Raw genomic sequence first — 18,100 nt, 5'->3', positions numbered from 1 at the left:
GATTTAAAAATGATCTTAACAGAAATCTCATTCAAGAAAATATACAGATGGCAAATAAGCATATGAAAAGATGCTCAACATCATATGTGATTAGGGAGTTGCAAATTAAAATGATGAGATATCACTACACACCTGTTAGAATGACAAAAATTCAAAACATTAACAACATCAATAAATGAAGGGATGGAGCAATAGGTATTCTTATTCACTACTGGTGGAAATGCAAAATGGTACAGCCACTTTGGAAGAGAGTTTGTTGTTTTTTACAAAACAAAACATACTCTTGACAATATGATCAGTAATCACACTCCTTGGTATTTACCCAAATGAGCTGTAAAAAAAAAACCCTGCACACAGATATTTGTAAGTGCTTTATTCATAGTTACCAAAACTTGGAAGCAACTAAGATGCTCTTCAGTAGGTAAATGGATAAATGAACTGTGGTACATGCAGACAATGGAATATTACTCAGTGCTAAAAACAAATGAGCTATCAACCCTTGAAAAGACACCCAGGAAACTTAAATGTATATAGCTAAGAGAAAAGCCAGTCAAAAAGGCTGCATACTATATGATTTCAATTCTATTACATTCTGGAAAAGGCAAAACTATGGAGAGAGTAAAAAGAACAGTGGTTGCCAGAAATTCAAGGGAGGCGGGGATGAATAGGCTGTATACAGAGGGTTTTTAGGGCAGTGAAATTCTCCTTTATGATGTTATAATTGTGGATATATGTTATGCATTTGGCAAAACCCGTGAAAAATACAGCACCAAGAATGAAAACCAGTGTCAACTATAGAATTAAGGTGATTATAGGTGAGTGTAGTTTCATCAATTGTGGCAAATGAGCCTCTGTAGTTGAGGGACTTTGATACGTGGGAGGCTGTGCATGTACGGGGCATGGGGTACATGGGAAATTTCTGTACTTCCTGCTCCATTTTCCTTGCACCTAAAATTGCTCTACAAAATAAAGTCTATTAAAAGATGTAAAACAAACAAAAAATGAAAACAACAACAATGAACAAACCTCTAGCTATGATATAGAGAAAAGGTCTTAGGGGTGACTTTAAGGCGATTAGTGAGCAGGCTTTACAATAATTTAAGTAAGAAGTCATTAAGTCCTGAACAAGAGATAGTTGTGGGGTGGTACAAAGTAGTTTAATTCTTGATGTTTGAAAGCACATTAAACAGGATTTCGGGTAGGTTGGACTTGAGCTATTAGAGAAAGTGGAATTATAGGTGAATCCAGGATTTAGGTCAGCACAGAAGAATGGAATTGATATTTAATGAAATAAAGAAAGCAGGAGAAGAAGGTTCATTAGGATGTTGGGTAGTTAGAAGAAGGAAGATCAAAATTTTGATTAGGATATACTGTTTTTTAAACATTAAAATGTAATCATGGAAGAGACAATTGCATATATGTGTCTAGAGTAAAGGGGACAAGCCCTAGGTAGAGATATATATTTGGAAATCATCAATGATCAGATGGTATTTCATGTCATGAGAATGGTTGAGATTACCTGGGGAGTAAGGTTAGATAGAGGACATCTGAGAACATAGCCTTGGTGAACCTCAATGCTAAAGATTTGAAAAAATGGGGAGAAAGCAGAAAAGACTGAGAAGAAATAATTCTTTCGTTAGGAGGGGAATCAAGAGAAAGTGGTGTCCTTTAAGCTAAAAAAAAAGAAAAATTAAAAGAAAAAAGAAAGATGGAGAGATCAGTGTTATCATCTGCTGCTGTTAAGTTGCATTATGAAACATATTCTTTTTAAATATTCTTTTTTGAAGTAGTTGTTGAATTTCATCACCTGGTATGTAAGATTTTCATGTTATGGTCATTCTTAATTGAAGTGGAATGATTTTCTGTCATTGCACAGTCATCGTTTGAAGATTAATGTTAAGAGAGGCTCTTGGGGGATACCTGAGTGGGGCGGTTTAGCACCTGCTTTTGGCCCAGGGTGTGATCCCTGAGTCCCAGGATCGAGTCCCACATCAGGCTCCCTGCATGGAGCCTGCTTCTCCCTCTGCCTGTGTCTCTGCCTCTCTCTCTGTGTGTGTCTCTCATGAATAAACAAAATAAAATCTTAAAAAAAAAAAAAAAAAAAAGAGAGAGAGAGAGAGAGAGGCTCTTGAAGTCAGCTGGGGAAAATTATCTAGTTGAGTGGGGGATGTAGGGAGTTAAGGTTAAAAGAGTTTTCCATAAGCTGAGAATTGATAAAGCAGGGTTATGGATATAAGGCTGTTTCACATACTATTTTTATTTTTGTCCATGTTTGAACTACTCTATAATGACAAGTTAAAAATAATATAGCTCTCCCCCCACTCTGTTCCCTGACAGTAGGATTGTCATTTGTCTTCCTTACACTGCTAGTTTCCATCCACATTAAATCATGAATCCTTCTTTTGTTCCCCGATGTATTTTTCACAATTTGTTTGTTTTGTTATTATAGTTGTACAATCCTCAGATCCATGCTTCCCTCTTATTTCATAGATCATCCAGGCTGATGTCTTGAGGAAGGACTCAGTAGCCAGTTCTAGTAAAACTTTAAAAAAAATCTTTTTTTGAAGATAATTGATATTTTTATGATGTTAAGGCAAACCCTCCATGGATGTAGTAGGCTCTCCATTTTTTCAGGTATCTTTTATGACTCTTAATGGGGTGTTAAAATTTTCTCTTGTCAAAGGTTCAAAATAGCCAGATTTAAAATCAGTGAATCACTGAAGTAGTAATTAATAAAAATTTATTGTGCACACACCACAAAGGTAGTTTGCAAACCAGAGCCACAACATGGAATGAGGCTCAAGGGCATATAAATTGTTACAAAGCAGTATATATAGTGAGAAAACAGTGACTGTTTATTCTTCCCAGTGATTGGTTACAATATTACAATTTTCAACAGTTACCTTATGTCAGCCTTGGGAAATGTCTCAAGTTTTGCTCATCATTTCCAGAGGCACAAGCAAGAAACGATCCAGGTCAGATTAGCCTTGCAAAATATGCTAACTTATTTTTGCTTGTATGCTTCAACTGGTTTTGTCTGCTCAGGAAAGTTTTCAAGTTGGTCTCCATTTGGTTCTGATTTTATCAATTCTTCCATTTTAGTCATTCTCCCAGCAGGCTGAGAGTATGGCCGGCCATCATAGCATCACTCATTTGTTGTTTCCATTAATTGAGTTATCAGGCTCTAGGGTCACCTAGTCACCAACTTCATCATTCACATGGTTAGTGTTTATTTCATCCAGTTGTCGGATCCTGATGGGTACCATATGGCATGTGAGTGACTGATGGCAGGCATTTAAAACCTTCAAGGGTAGGGGTACCTGGGGGGCTCAGTAGTTGAGCCTCTGCCTTTGGCTCAGGTCGTGATCCTAGGGTCTTGGGATCCAGTTCCTGCATAGGGTTCCCTGCAGGGAGCCTGCTTCTCCCTCTGCCTATGTCTCTGCCTTTCTCTCTGTGTATTTCTCATGAATAAATAAATAAAATCTTTTAAAAAATAAAATAAAAAATAAAACCTTCAAGAGTAGAAATGCACTAGCATGGTCCATATCAGGACGGCCAGGAGAACAATATGCAAATATTGAAAACTTCTCCAGGATTCCCAGGAGCATTTAAGCAATTTAAGCAATCAAATCATTCAAATGGGTTATCATCAGATTCAAGTTTCACAGTTCTCAGTCAGTTTATGATTGTCAGTTATTGACATAGGCACAACATGAGGTATTAGCATGCTAATTATCTGCATGATCACTTGGGACTGGGTGAACCTGAGGATGTCGTATTTCAGGAGGCAGCGTTTCAGGGGGGCTTTCACCTACATTAGCCTGTTATGTGATGTGAGCAATCAGATAGTTTACTAAGAGGTATTTCTATGGAAACAAAAGAAAAACGATTCATAGTTTGAGCAAATTATAAATTGAGTTTTCTGAGTTTGGAGAGCAGCCAGTTGGGATTTCTAGATGTCGGGTTCTGAGCATCTTCAGATGGAAGAGAGCAAGCAGCAGCAATCAGACAATTTTCCTGGCTTGCAGTGTGAAGGTCTCTGGTGATCTTTTTGAGTGGCCACATAGCAACAGGCACGAAGATTATCCACACTCGAGCTGTTGTGGTGATTCCTCTGAAGTTTATATCAAATTGCCTAGCTCTAGGGGTGCCTGGGTGGCTCAGTTAAGCGTCCAACTCTTGATTTCTCCTCAGGTCACTATCTCAGGGTTGTGAGTTGGAACCCCACAATGGGAGATTAAGATCCTCTCCTTCTCCCTCTGCCCCTCCCCACTCATGCACTCTCTCTCTAAAATTAAAAATATATATATTAAAAATATACATATATAGTTTAGCTTGCATGGCTTCAGGAAAAGAGCAGTCTTAGTTTTATAATGATTCTACCTCAGTAGAGTGGGAAAAAGATGGAAAATTAGTAATAGAGTTATAATCAAATATTGGAAGAAGCTAGAAAAACTCAAGACCATTCCATTTACAAGTAGCAAACAAAACCTCACAGACAATCAACAGCACTAGAATCTGAGGTCCACAAGTATATTATTATTTTTTTTAGATTTTATTTATTTATTCATGAGAGACACAGAGAGAGAGGCAGAGACACAGATTGAGGGAGAAGCAGGCTCCTGCGGAAAGTCCAATGCAGGACTCAATCCCAGGACCCTGGGATCAGGTCCTGAGCTGAAGGAAGATGCTTAACCACTGAGCCACCCAGGCATCCCAATAATTCAGTGTTTAAATTTAATTCTTTGACTTTGATAAAGAGCAAAGCTGTATTATATTCATATCATAGAATAAAAATATTAACTTGTAAAATTCTATTTCACAGTCTAATCCATAACTATGGAGACACCCATTGTCATCTGATTATATATATATATATATTCCTATTTTATTGGAGTTCAATTTGCCAACATACAGCATAACACCCAGTGCTCCTCCCGCCAAGTACCCCCCTCAGTGCCTGTCACCCAGTCACCCCAACCCCCCACCCACCTCCCTTTCCACTATCCCACAAATGTATTATTGAAACATAATTTTCTCTCCACAACCATTTCCATTTCCATGAAGGACAACCATAGCAAGGCTCATTTGTTTGCAAGTTAAGCCCTAGTTTAAACAAACGTGGCCTGATTATTTATAAAAGTGCACTAAGAATAGTGACTGGCCATATAGGTTCTTTTGACTCTGTTTTGCTGAAACCTTTCTTAAGGAATCTCAAATTGGACCTTGAAGATCTCTTTAAAAATTTGTCCAACCGAAGCTAAGTTTTTGTCTAATTGTGTCCTGTTACAAGGAGAACAGATTCTTAATGGATTTATGTAAACTCATATATTGTTAACCTTTGTTGTAAAGACACTTTCCTAATTCTCAATAAGTTATAGCTTAAAAGAGAGGAGTCCTTAAAATCTAGAAAGCAAAATATTAAAGAACCAGCAATGTTTTAAAAATGAAGTCATAAAAATTTTAATCATCTTCGTTAGTTCATTTAACCTCCTGTAATTAATTCTTGTTGATCTTGATCTTTTGTTACCATTTTATGAATCTGCCAACTTTCTATCAAAGTTTCAGAAATTCTTATCCAGTTCAGTGTGATGATCTTAAAGTTATCAGAAACCTGCATTCAGAGTATTTGTCAATATCTTTTCCATGAATCTCCTTGAAGAGGAAGCATTTTTTGTAGGAACACTTTTGCAAAAATATCAAAGTAAAATAATAACTATGTAAATGACAAAAGACTTAAAAATTAGCAATGGTTGTTGAACATATCAGATAAGAATTCATGATAAGGCAGTTGACAAGGAAATTTGGTTATTTCTATGATACACACCATTTTAAGACAATTACAGGAATTATCACTGATATTATTGTATCAGGGCATATCAGATTCCCAGGAACTTCATGTATTTCTGTACTGAAATTCTGTAACTTACTATAAATATTTCCTAAAGAAAATTTAGCAACACTTTTTATTTGACAATACTTCCCATGAAATTTAACATATACAGAATGCTACAAGGTTGTACAAAAAAGACACTTAGCTTTAGTAGTAGAGAAAAATCTCAATTTTCGTAAGTAATCAAAAACCTGATAAAGACATAACAAGGGATCTTTGTTTTCTTGGCAGATCACATTAAAGGTAAAGAAAATCCTTTGTATTCCTACTGAAAGCAGACCAATAGTCTAAGAAAACCTTGTCCTTTCAACAAAGAGAAAACCAAATTCTCATTTTGTACCAGTGTGCTTTTGATATTAAAATTCTTCCTTTTTTTTTCTTTTTAACTTAAATAAATCCATTCTAATCTTAGCTTGATCACACATAGAATTCCATCTTAAGATTTCTTGTCCGTGAACCTTCTATAACTTTCCATATCCATTTTGGTTTTGTTACTATCTTTTCTCTTTCTTATTTAGGAACAATCATTTTACTTTAGGACAAAATTACTTTCTTTTTTCTCCCTTACCAAAAATGCATCTTCATTTCTCATCCCTTCTTTTTTTTCTCTCATCCCTTCTTTCACCAAAAACATACATCCTACTTTTCATGTATAGTAATTCTCTTTCATCTTTATCGTTTCTCATAGCTTTGTGTTTTTTTAAGCCCTTTTTTTCTTAACAATTTAATTTTTATTAGTTCAAATGCTATTTTCTCAATTTCAAAGCTTACAAAGCTTCTCTAGAAAAGACATGATGTAAGGCACTTGTTACAGAATAATTACAGTTTCACTTTGAGAGGATAGCATAATTGCCTATGCACTACATTAAATGAATATACACTCCTTCTGCATAATATAGTTAAAATAAACCATGTGCCTTTCGGAAATTATATTATGAGATTCACTGATGTCTATAGGTTTGTCCTGACATTGTTCTGCCAGACTGGAATGACAAGGGGCCACAGGATCCCTACATTATTGCCAAAGAGGGTTGCTCTAAATTGGGGAAAGAATAAAGATTTGAAAGATGGTACAACTTCGAAATTGAAGGTAAAGTTGTAAATATCTGGGAAGCCACCACTGGAATTCCCAGCCTTGCAAGTAGAAATAAATCAGAAAGAAGGCAATGAAAAATGGAGGAAGTTCTTTTACTTTTTTTATTTTTTAATTTATCTTCTTTATTTATTCATAAGAGACAGAGAGAGAGAGAGAGAGAGAGAGAGAGAGCCAGAGACACAGGCAGAGGGAAAAGCAGGCTCCAAGCAGGGAGCCAGATGTAGGACTTGATCCTGGGTCTCCAAGATCAGGCCCTGGGCTGAAGGTGACGCTAAACCGCTGAGCCACCTGGGCTGCCCAGGAAGTTCTTTTAAACAAAGAGTGTTGGTTGGTTGCAAAGCTGAAAAGCCAAGACAACGAAGTATGAGCTTATCAAAGAGTGATCACAGCCTGGATTTGAGGAGTTATCCCTGCGTGCATACAGGACAGAAAGGTTGGTTGCTCTTGGATTAGCCTTTTTAGCAGGGCACACAGGCCTTGTTGTTGCTCAATTTACTGTGGTGTAAGAGCAGTGGCTTTCAAAAGCATTGGATAATCCCACAGAAGGAAATAGAGTGCACATTATGGCCAGCACATACTTGTGCGTAGTAAACCATGTAAGCAACTGAAATCAAAGAGTAATTAATTGACACATATTTCCTATTTTTGGTATATGCCCTCTAGACATTTGCACTCAATCTTGTACTTTATGAAGTTATCCTCACTATTGGTATATAGGTAATAGATCCACCTATGAATTATAGATATAACTGAAGATATATTTTATCTACTTATCTATATATATATATATACATGGATGTAGATCCTTGCATATTTTCGATTTGAATAAATGTGAATCGTAACTCCCCAGTGGTGTATGACCACAGCTTGAAAATCAAGAAGTTAGAATAAATCTTTCCACAGTAGGAGATAACAGCCAGTGTTTCTCATCCTTCTCCTTCATCTGCCACAGCTCCCATGGGCCCCTGATCACTGCTTGAGGAGAGTTGCCTGGAATCAGTGGATTCCACTGACCAACAATTGTCATGTAAGCAAGAAATAAACATTTATTTATGTTATGCCAATGAGATTTAAGGTTTGCTTTGTCAGCTATCCCTAATTATAGAGCAATGCTTCATTCTCCCTCCCTTTCTCTCTCTCTCTCCCTCTCTCTCATCTCTCTCTCTCAATCTCTCTTTCTCCCCTTGATCAGTCTTCCTGGAGGTTTGTCTACTTTAAGAGTCTTTTCCAAAGAAAAATCCACTTTTGGAGTTAGTATAGCACAGTTGATAGAAGCACAGATTATAAATCAGTCTCTGTTCCTTATTAGCTTTGTGATTTTGGGAAAGTTATGTAATCTCTCTCTGTACTGCTTCACTCATCAGTAAAATGAGAACGCATAATTTTACCTTCTCCGAGTGTTGTTGTGAGGATTGAGTGAGTCAATATATGTAAAGCACTTAGAACAACCCTTTCGTACAGTATGTGCTGTTATTGTTATCTGTAATTTCTTCTCTATTAATTTCTGTCTTTATCTTGATTACCTCTTTCCTTCTTTGAATTTATTCCTTTTATTCTCTGTGGTGTCTTGGGGAATACTTAGCTCATTTATTTATAAACTTTATTGCCTTCTGACAAATATTTTTTAGTATATATATGTCTCCTTTAGTACTGCTTTTGCTGGTTCCTAGAAATTTTGACAGGGCACACCTTTATGCTCATTCAACTGCAAATTTATAACTTTCATGTATGACTTTCTCTTTAACGTGATTGCCATGTAGTTGTATGGTATTTTGATTTACAGATATTTGGGGTTTCCATAAACTTTACATTTGTTTTTTAATTTTGATTTTACTGAATGGTAGTTGGGAAATGCTGTAAGATATTGCTTCTTTGCAATTTTTTGAGGTTTTTTTTTGGGACTCACTACCTGATTGAATTGTATGAATGTTTCACGTGTGCTTGGAAAAGAAAAAACACGTTCACTGGGTATAAAGCTGCTTACGTGTCTTTCGGTTCATAGTTATTAATTATCATGTGCATTAATTTTTAATTTGTTTCCTGAAGGTATCTGGTTCTGATATGCAGGCTTTAAAATCTCTAACTACAACTTCTGATTTAGCTACTTCTCATAGTTCACAAGTTGCCGTCAGGGATTATGTATATATTTTTATGTGTTAATTTATTTATGGTTATCAGATATTTGGATATATTGTTCCTTTTATCAGCTCACATACAAAGTAAACTCTTATCTATAATTCTTTTTTGTTTGTTTGTTTGTTTTAAATGCTATTTAGTCTGAAATTAATGTTGCTACACCATGTTTCTTTTAGCCCCATTTGCCTGGTATGTTATTTTTCACTTTTTTTTTCATTTTAAATGGGTTCAGTGTGGCACACAAGGCTCTGAATTGATGAGAACACATGCATACCTGCTATAAACGTGTGATTTATAAATTTCGATGTTATTTATTTATTGAATAAGAGTGTCAGAACTTAATAGAATGAAAGTGGTAAAACAACCAAGAACAGAAACCTATCTTTGTGTGACTGTTTCATTGTTTACTATGTGGTGCCTGTGTAAGGGACACTTTCCAGAAAGTATGTGTCCTGCAAAGGTTGAGAAAAATACTAAATTTTTATTGCACTTCTGCCTTTTTAATTCAGGCTCACTATGCAATTCCAGAGCAGCTTACCCTACAATTCATTTTGCCTTCATTAACAAAAAGGCATATATGCATAGTATTCTTGATTCTTGAACTAAATTCAGCACCAGGGAGGCCAGATCCTTACCAATGCAGGGCTGGGGATCATGTCTTTACTTTCAGAGTTCCAGTGTTTTGAAGGATCCTGCCTTCTTCAGATTGTTTCTTGGGAATAATTATGGCTAGAGCTCTTCCTGAATGTTAGTCAGGATGACGCTATACTCATTTGTGGTTAGATTATGAGTATAGCGTCAGTGATTTATTATTTTCATTCACATGTGGCAAACATGGCTGTTCTTCATGGTTCTACTCCAAAAGTGATTTGGGGTTACGGCTGCTACCAGAACTGTAACACATAAATAGGCTCTTGGGTTGATCATCAGGGAAAGGAAAATTAGAGCATCATAGTTTTAAGGACAAGGCTGGAGAGTGATTTACAGCACTTCTGACCTATTAACAGTCCAGAACTCAGTCATATGTCCCCAATTAGCTGTCAGGCATACTAAGATACACCTTCTTTCTGTCAGCCCAAGAAGAGAAAACATGGATAAACAGCATTCTCCCTGTCAAATTATCCAGTTGAACTCTTTGTCTTTTAATTGGTATATTTAATCCGATTAAATTGGTTATACATTTTAATTATTACTGAATCTCACTTCATATTTTCTATTTATAATATTTTCTTACTGTTTTTATCTTTCCTTTTTACTAATTGCCATAGACAAATTTTATTTTGGTAATTTGAAGGTCTTAGGCTCTACCTGAATTTGGTCAGTTATCCTGAACTTATTGAGGCTTATAGTTATTATTTTACCCCAACCAACCTCTTAAGTTAGTCAATTTTTGTCTTTTCTTAAAGTAAAGTTTCCTTATACAACTCATGGTTTTTCTTGGTCTTTCTACATCATCACATACAATTATCACTTAGAAATGCACTCTGAATACACTTTAATAATTTGGGCAGAGGGCATGTAATTGGTTATTGTTTATTTATATAGCAACATTTTTATTAATTCTCACATGTTACTATTCTTTGTCTTACTGCTGGAGAACTTTAAGACTTCTTTCAGAGAGGTTCTAGCTATGGTAAAATTTCTGAGGCATTCATTATTAAGAATATTTCTATTTCAGTCTCCTACTTAAGTGATCATTTAGCTGGTTACAATATCCTATATTTGCACTTCTTTTCTTTTCTTTTCCTTCATCGCTTTGTTGTTATGACTCCATTATTTTCCATCTCAGGTGGAATGATATGATTCTTGCCATTTCCTTTCAAATGATCTGATTTTTTTCATGGAGATCTTCCCCTTTCATTTGGATATACTTTAACTTGGCAACTAGTCATAGCTTTTATTTTTCTAATCTCGATGAACCTATTTAATCTGATTCTTACATATTTCTTTAATTTTGGGATATTCCAAATAATTTATTTATATATTTTTCCCTTTAATTATGTTTTTCTCTGATTTTATAATGCTTGTTATGGGACTATGAGCATATCTTTTCCTATCCTTTATCTTGCTTAACTTTTTAAATTATTCTTTTTCACTTAATGCTATCTTTCTGCCTTCTGTAAAAGTCTTAGACATGATATTTCAGCTCAGTTTTTCATGTTTTAATAGGATCTAGTCTATTATTTAGCCTATCTACTCAGCTTTTTATTTAAACATTTGTATTTTTATACCACTTATTTCCAATTAATTCTTTTCTACATGCTTATTTCTCCTTGGCATTTCCAATACTCTTACTTCTCTCTTTGAACATTTAAGTGTGAATACATAAAAAAATCTTGTTTCTCTCTTGTGCATTTATTCTACTTCAACTAGAAAAAAATGCTTAGTATGTGGCTTTTAGGGTGTTTTTTTAATAGCTGTGATTCTCATCTCTGTTTCCCCCCTGTTGTTTCATATTTCACTGGTAATATCTGTTATTGTGGTTGACAGTGTGAACTGGGGAGATGTGGTTAAATAACAGACCCTACTTCCAGGTGTGCTGAAGAAGTGGGAACAGTGGGGATAGTGTTTATGAGTAAAGAGCCTTTGGAGCTAGCATCTTGGCTCATTTTACCATGCTAGTCCCAGCCCTTGCTCTGAGAAAAATTTCTTTTTTCTTTTTAATGTTGTTTTATCCACTCTGAGAGTCAACTCTCCAGGCTGTCAAAGCAGGGGATGTTTTGTGGTGATAAAGGACAGAAAAAAAGAAGCAGATATTGGGTCGAATTCAAAACATATTGGCTGAAAACAATAGATTTTTTTTTTTTTTAAGTTCATAAGTCTGTGGGTCTGCAATCTAGTCTGGACAGCTCTTCTGGTCTAAACCGTAATTGCTCGCTTGTTTGGGTAGTGTCTGTCAGAGGGTGACTGTTGCATCTGTGGGTTGCCTGGCAGCTGACTGGAGAGATTTGATTTTATTCCACATGACTCCTATACCTCCAGTAGGCTAGCCTAGGCATGTTCTCATGGGAAAGGCAGAGGTACAAGAGCTAAGGCAGTCCCTATATCCAAACACTCTTGGAATCTCTCTGTATGTCACATTTGTTAATACTCCTTTGCTGATAGCAAATCACATGGTCAAGCGTACCAACAGAGTGTAAGGGCACTACTGAATTATACAGCAAAAGATGCAGATATAAAAAATAGTGAGAGTATGGACTGTGTATGTTTGCAGTAAGACTCTTATAAACTGAAGTAAAAGCCTTTGGTGAGAAATGACAGATATCCATGGTCCTTGGGATAAGACATGTCCTAAACTTGGACAGGTAAATAAGGGATGGCAGACTACAATATTGAAGGAAGCAGTTCTTAATTATATAGGCATTTTCTAGTATAAAAGTGCTATTATCTTTTTCCTTTACCACACTTCCCAAACATTCTCACCTCGAAGAACTCCTGTATTTGGAAGCATTCAAGCATTATTCACCTTACTTGAATCACAAAAGTTTTTATGTACTTTGGAATTCTCTAGTTCTGGATTGGGAGCACTCAGTTTTCTAAATTTTGTCTACATATTTGGGAATTTAAAATGTAACAGTATTTGAATTAAATTTTACTAACAAACACTGTAATATAGTACCTGCTATGTTCCAAATTGAGAAATTCTTCAATGTTGCAGTTTTTATGAAATAAATTAATCGTTTTTTTATTGAATAGTCCACATTAAGTTTTGCATAGGAAGTTTATTTAGTTTGGTATTACTTTTTATAGTAGATAAGCTTTGATGCTATGATAGATCCTGACCTGTGATCATACTCAAGACTGAGAAAAACAGGGATGCCTGGGTGGCTCAGTCGTTGAACATCTGCCTTTGGCTCAGGTTGTGATCCCAGGATCAAGGATCGAATCCCACATCAGGCCCCCTGCGAGAAGCCTGCTTCTCCCTCTGCTATTGTCTCTCCCTCTCTCTGTGTGTCTCTTATGAATAAATAAATAAAAGCTCTTTAAAAAAAATAAAAACAGATGATGCATGGAAGGATTCTTTTGTCTTGAGGAAAGAGAGTGTTACTGAGTTATGAAAAAGGAACTATTCTTTTTATCTAATTAAATCACATTAATTTATTATCAGATCAACATATCCCTGGTAGGCAATAATATTGATATTAAAAATGTTAAAGATAGAGACACCTGGGTGGCTCAGCAGTTTGAGCACCTGCCGTCAACTCAGGTCGCGATACCAGGTTCCGGGATTGAGTCCCACGTCGGGCTCCCTGCGGGGAGCCTGTTTCTCCCTCTGCCTGTGTCTGCCTCTCTCTCTCAGTCTGTGTGTCTCATGAATAAATGCATAAATCTTAAAAAAAATGTTAAAGATACTGAGTCCTCCATCATTGGAGATATTCAAGCAAAAACTTTAATTCTTGCCTAGGATCTTGGAGAAGAGACATAAGAATTAGGCTAGGCTAGAAGATGTTCTTTTTTTTTTTTTTTTTCCCTAACTTTGAGTCTACAATTCTACAATTAATTAAATTTAGATTCTTCTCTACTTCAAAGGTATGACATGAGTATGTCCTATTAGTGGATCAGATGCCATAGAGTTAAGCTCTGTAGTGGCTCACCTGTGTGTTCACACAATATTGTAATCCTAGCAGAATTAAGGCACATATACTTGTTAAGAGCCAAAAACCAAATTCAACGATTATGTGTTCTTATTTCAGTGACCTGCATATGACTTTGAAAAATAAGCATTTTTGTCTCGGTAAATAAAACTACTCAATAGAGTAGAAAATTTGCCTTCCATTCCACTAAATTTAATGTGGCAGGTTGGCACTATTTCTAGAGTGCAATGCATATCATTTACATGGAAGAGGAGAACTGGGCAAGTTACCTAAAAATTAGTCTCATTCAGCTGTTTAGTTCAATAATTATTTACTGAGAGCCTATATGGCAGATACGGTGGTGGGAACAAGAAAAACAAAGATAAATAACATCTGCTTCTTGTCCTAAAAAAACCTTATAGGACAGGTAAATAAGGGATGACATACTACAATATTGAAGGAAGCTGTTCATAATTATATATATGTAGAGTACAATGAGAGCACATAAAGGGACACTTAGTCTAGTGGTCAGGAAGGCTTCTTGGAGGAAATGAACATCTGAGCTGACTGAGGAATCATAAGCAGGATTACAGGTTGTAAGCTGGTGTGTAGAGAGCCCCAATCCCAATTACCAATCACCTGTACTGTAAAACCTATTTGATGTTATGTGAGAATTGGTCACATACTGGCCCATAGAACAAGTCTCAACCAATTTTAAAGAACAAATATCCTATAAATCACATAATGCAATTAGGTTAGGATCAATACCAAAAGAAAATTAGAAAACTATCATGTGTTTGGAAATGAAGAAACCCACTTGCAAATTATTCATGGTTCAAAGGAGAAATAAAAAAGGGAATTTAAATTTATTAGAATTAGTGAAAATTCTATGTATCAAAACTTGTGGATGCACTTGAAACAGCATTTTGAGGAAAATATTCAGCTTTCAGTTCTAATATTGGAAATGAGAAAATGCTGAATATAATGAATTTAGTATCCTACTAACAAAGTGAAAAAGTGAATAAGGAATCAATATCATAGAAAAGGAGGCAAGGATAAAAATTAAAACAGAAAGTACCAAAAGACTTGAAAGTACTTCTTTAATATAGTAAGTTGAATAATGCCCATCCCCCATATATATTCTCATCCTAATCCCTGGAATCTGTGAATATTATGGTAAGTGGGGAAACAACAACAACAAAACCATAAAACATTTGCAGATGTGATTAAGAATCTTGAGATCTTGCGATTGGGAGATCATCCTGAATTACCTGGTTGAGCCCTAAATGTAATCATATGGTCCTATAAGAAGATAAGAAAGTCAAAGGAAGAAGATAATGTGACAACAGCAGCAAATTGGTGTGATGTAGCCACAAACCAAGGGTGATGGCTAATTTTTTGTGTCGACTTGACCACAGAGTGTGCAGACATTTAGTCAGATGTTATTCTGGATGTGTTTATGATGTTGTTTCTGGATGAGATTAATGTTTGAATCTGTAGACCGAGTAAAGCTCATTTCCCTCCCTATTATGGGTGGGCTTCATTGAATCAGTTGAAGGCCTGGATAGAACAAAAGGGCTGAGTAAGAGGGAATAGATCCTGCCAACAATTTGAGCTGAGACATTGTCTTTCCCTGTGTTTGAACTTGAGCTGAAATTGAAAGACTACCAGCTTTCAGACTGGAACTTACATTCTTGGCTCTCCTGGTGCTTAGGTCTTCAGACACATCTCTCTCTCTCTCTCTCTCTCTCTCTCTCTATATATATATATATATATATATACTTATATAGGATATTCAAAAGAACAAATAAAATATCATATATAATGGTGAATAGAGACTTTCCTTTAAAATCAGGTATAAGAAAAGTATAGCTATAATCACTCCTACTATTCAACATTTTTTTAAACATTTTCCTGGAAATCCTGACTAATGTAGGAAGACCAGAATAATTTATAATTTATGAAGATTGAAAATGAAGAAATAAACCTTCCATTACTGTCTCTGTATAAAATGCAAAAGAACATATAGACAAATTATTACAATTATAAGAGAATTTAGCAAGCTTGCTAGATAGAAAACATAAAATCAGCCACAATTCCATACAAAAAAAAAAAGCTAGATAGTAAAATTTTTAAAAATAATGTTTATAATAATATTGAGAAAATACAAATAGGAACAAATTTAACAAAAGATATCAATCAACTTTAAGGACAAAACTATGAAACTTGGTTAACTGCATTAAAGAAAACCTGAATAAATAAAGCAACATATTCTATCTATGGATTAGAAGACTTAATGTCATAAAGTTGAGAACTCTTTCCAAATCCTTCAATCAATTGAAAACAAATCTTTTTCCCTCTCTTCAAGTAGGCTCCATGTGCCACGCAGAGTCCAACATGCAACCTTGAGTTCAAGACCTGAGCCGAGACAAAGAGTCTGACACTCAACTGAGCCACCCAGGTGTCCTGGGAACAATTCTAATTACTAATACGTGGGATTTTTTTAAAAAGATTTTATTTATTTATTTATTTATTTATTTATTTATTTATTTATTTATTCATAAGAGACACAGAAAGAAAGGCAGAGACACAGGCAGAGGGAGAAGCAGACTCCATACAGGGAGACCGATGTGGGACTTGATCCCGGGACTCCGGGATCATGCCCTGAGCCAAAGGCAGATGGTCAACCGCTGAGTCACCCAGGTGTCCCTATGTGGGACTTTTTATAAGTATTTGTAAAAATATCTTATTGTTTTACCCAAAAAAGTGAAATTTTGGCAGTATTTTTTTCCTACTTTGTCAACTATAAACATAAAGTGCTTAAGAAATGGGATATTTTTTATGTGACACTTGTTTTTGAGGAAAATTTTTAAAAAAATATTTTATTTATTTGAGAGAAAGAGAGAGAGAGCACAAGTGAGGGGGAGGAGCAGAGGGAGAGGGACAGGTGGACCCCAGGGTGAGCTGGGAATCTGAGGACATGGGGCTTGATCCCAGGACGCTGGGAAAATGACCTGAGCTGAAGGCAGATGCTTCACTGACTGAGCCGGCCAGGTGTCCCTGAAGAGAATTTTTTAAAAAGCAAAACATGTTTATACCTGAAAATAAAGTGCTATGAACAAGTTATTTGTATTTGAGAGGAAATAGAAGGATTGGTACTCCTACTTCTGGCAGCTGTAGCCTAGTCCCTGTAGTTAAAGTTGTGGCATTAAAGCACAGTCTGCTGGGGATTGCTAAACATGGAATACCCGTCTCCCTGCATCTCTCTGGGAGATGCTGAACTGCCATTTCTTTGCAGCACAGCACACAGCCTAAGAAATGACTCCAATCTCCTTGGAGGACAGAAGAAACAAATCTTGCTACAAGAGGTCACTATGCACTCCTGCCAGGTGTCAGCAGCAGCCCAAGCAGAGACAGGCTGATCCCATTAAATAGTGTGGGTCTGAACCCCTGCCCCTGCCCCTAAGAGTCAACAACCTGATTAGTTTGTCAGAGGGAATAAATGTAGGTTTTGCACCATATGAGTGTTTATGTGTGTTCATGCATGCATGCCTGTGTGTCTAGCAATTTCTCTCAGTATCACCTATCCTTTGACGTTCTAAAACAAGTTAATATTCAGAACAAAACACAATTAGGAGAAGTTTTTAATTAGCAATAATTGCGCCTCGGATAAACCTCATTGGCTACTATACTGCCACTGTGCAAAGCTAGAACAAAACACAATTAAAACCCCAAATATGTTAGTTGACTCTAAAATTTTGGAAGCCCAGAGGGCAAAGAATAGTTGGAATATTCTTTAAAAAGCGGGGGGGGGGGGGGGGGGGGGCAGCCCCTGTGGCGCAGAGGTTTAGCGCCGCCTGCAGCACGGGGTGTGATCCTGGAGACCCAGGATCGAGTCCCACGACGGTCTCCCTGAGTGGAGCCTGCTTCTCCCTCTGCCTGTGTCTCTGCCTCTCTCTCTCTCTCTCTCTGAATAAATAAATAAAATATATTTTAAAAATAAAAAAATTAAAAAATTAAGAAAAAGAATAAGAATTTGCCTTGTCAGACAAAGATCATTGTAAAAGTATAATAGTTGTAATAAATAATGCAGTACAGTGATAGACAATTTGACAAATGAAACAGAATCAGGAACCCAGAAAGTGAAGCATGTGTAATTGTCAACCTTATTTATAAAACAACCAACCTTGTGCTTCCACATAGAAATGATGGACAACGCAGTTGCTAAATCAATAATGTTCTGATAATGAACTAACCATAGGAAAATGATGGAATTTATTATTTACTTCGCACAGTACATAAGATTATATCCCATGAGATTACAAATTTGAAAAAGGAAAACCAAAATTTTATAGCTTTTAGAAGACAATGCAGGAGAATAACTTTCTGACCTTACATAGG

The 18,100-nt window shown here is 36.0% G+C and overlaps 1 pseudogene; it reads right to left on the bottom strand.

Moving 5' to 3' along the window:
- Positions 1–17,284: 17,284 nt before the first annotated feature.
- On the bottom strand, positions 17,285–17,408 carry LOC112662550 (U4 spliceosomal RNA; annotated as a pseudogene).
- Between the last annotated feature and the right edge of the window lie 692 nt (positions 17,409–18,100).

Source organism: Canis lupus, chromosome 13, assembly GCF_003254725.2.
Source record: "Canis lupus dingo isolate Sandy chromosome 13, ASM325472v2, whole genome shotgun sequence".
NCBI lineage: Eukaryota > Metazoa > Chordata > Mammalia > Carnivora > Canidae > Canis > Canis lupus.
This window is presented reverse-complemented; position numbering and strand designations above follow the sequence as displayed.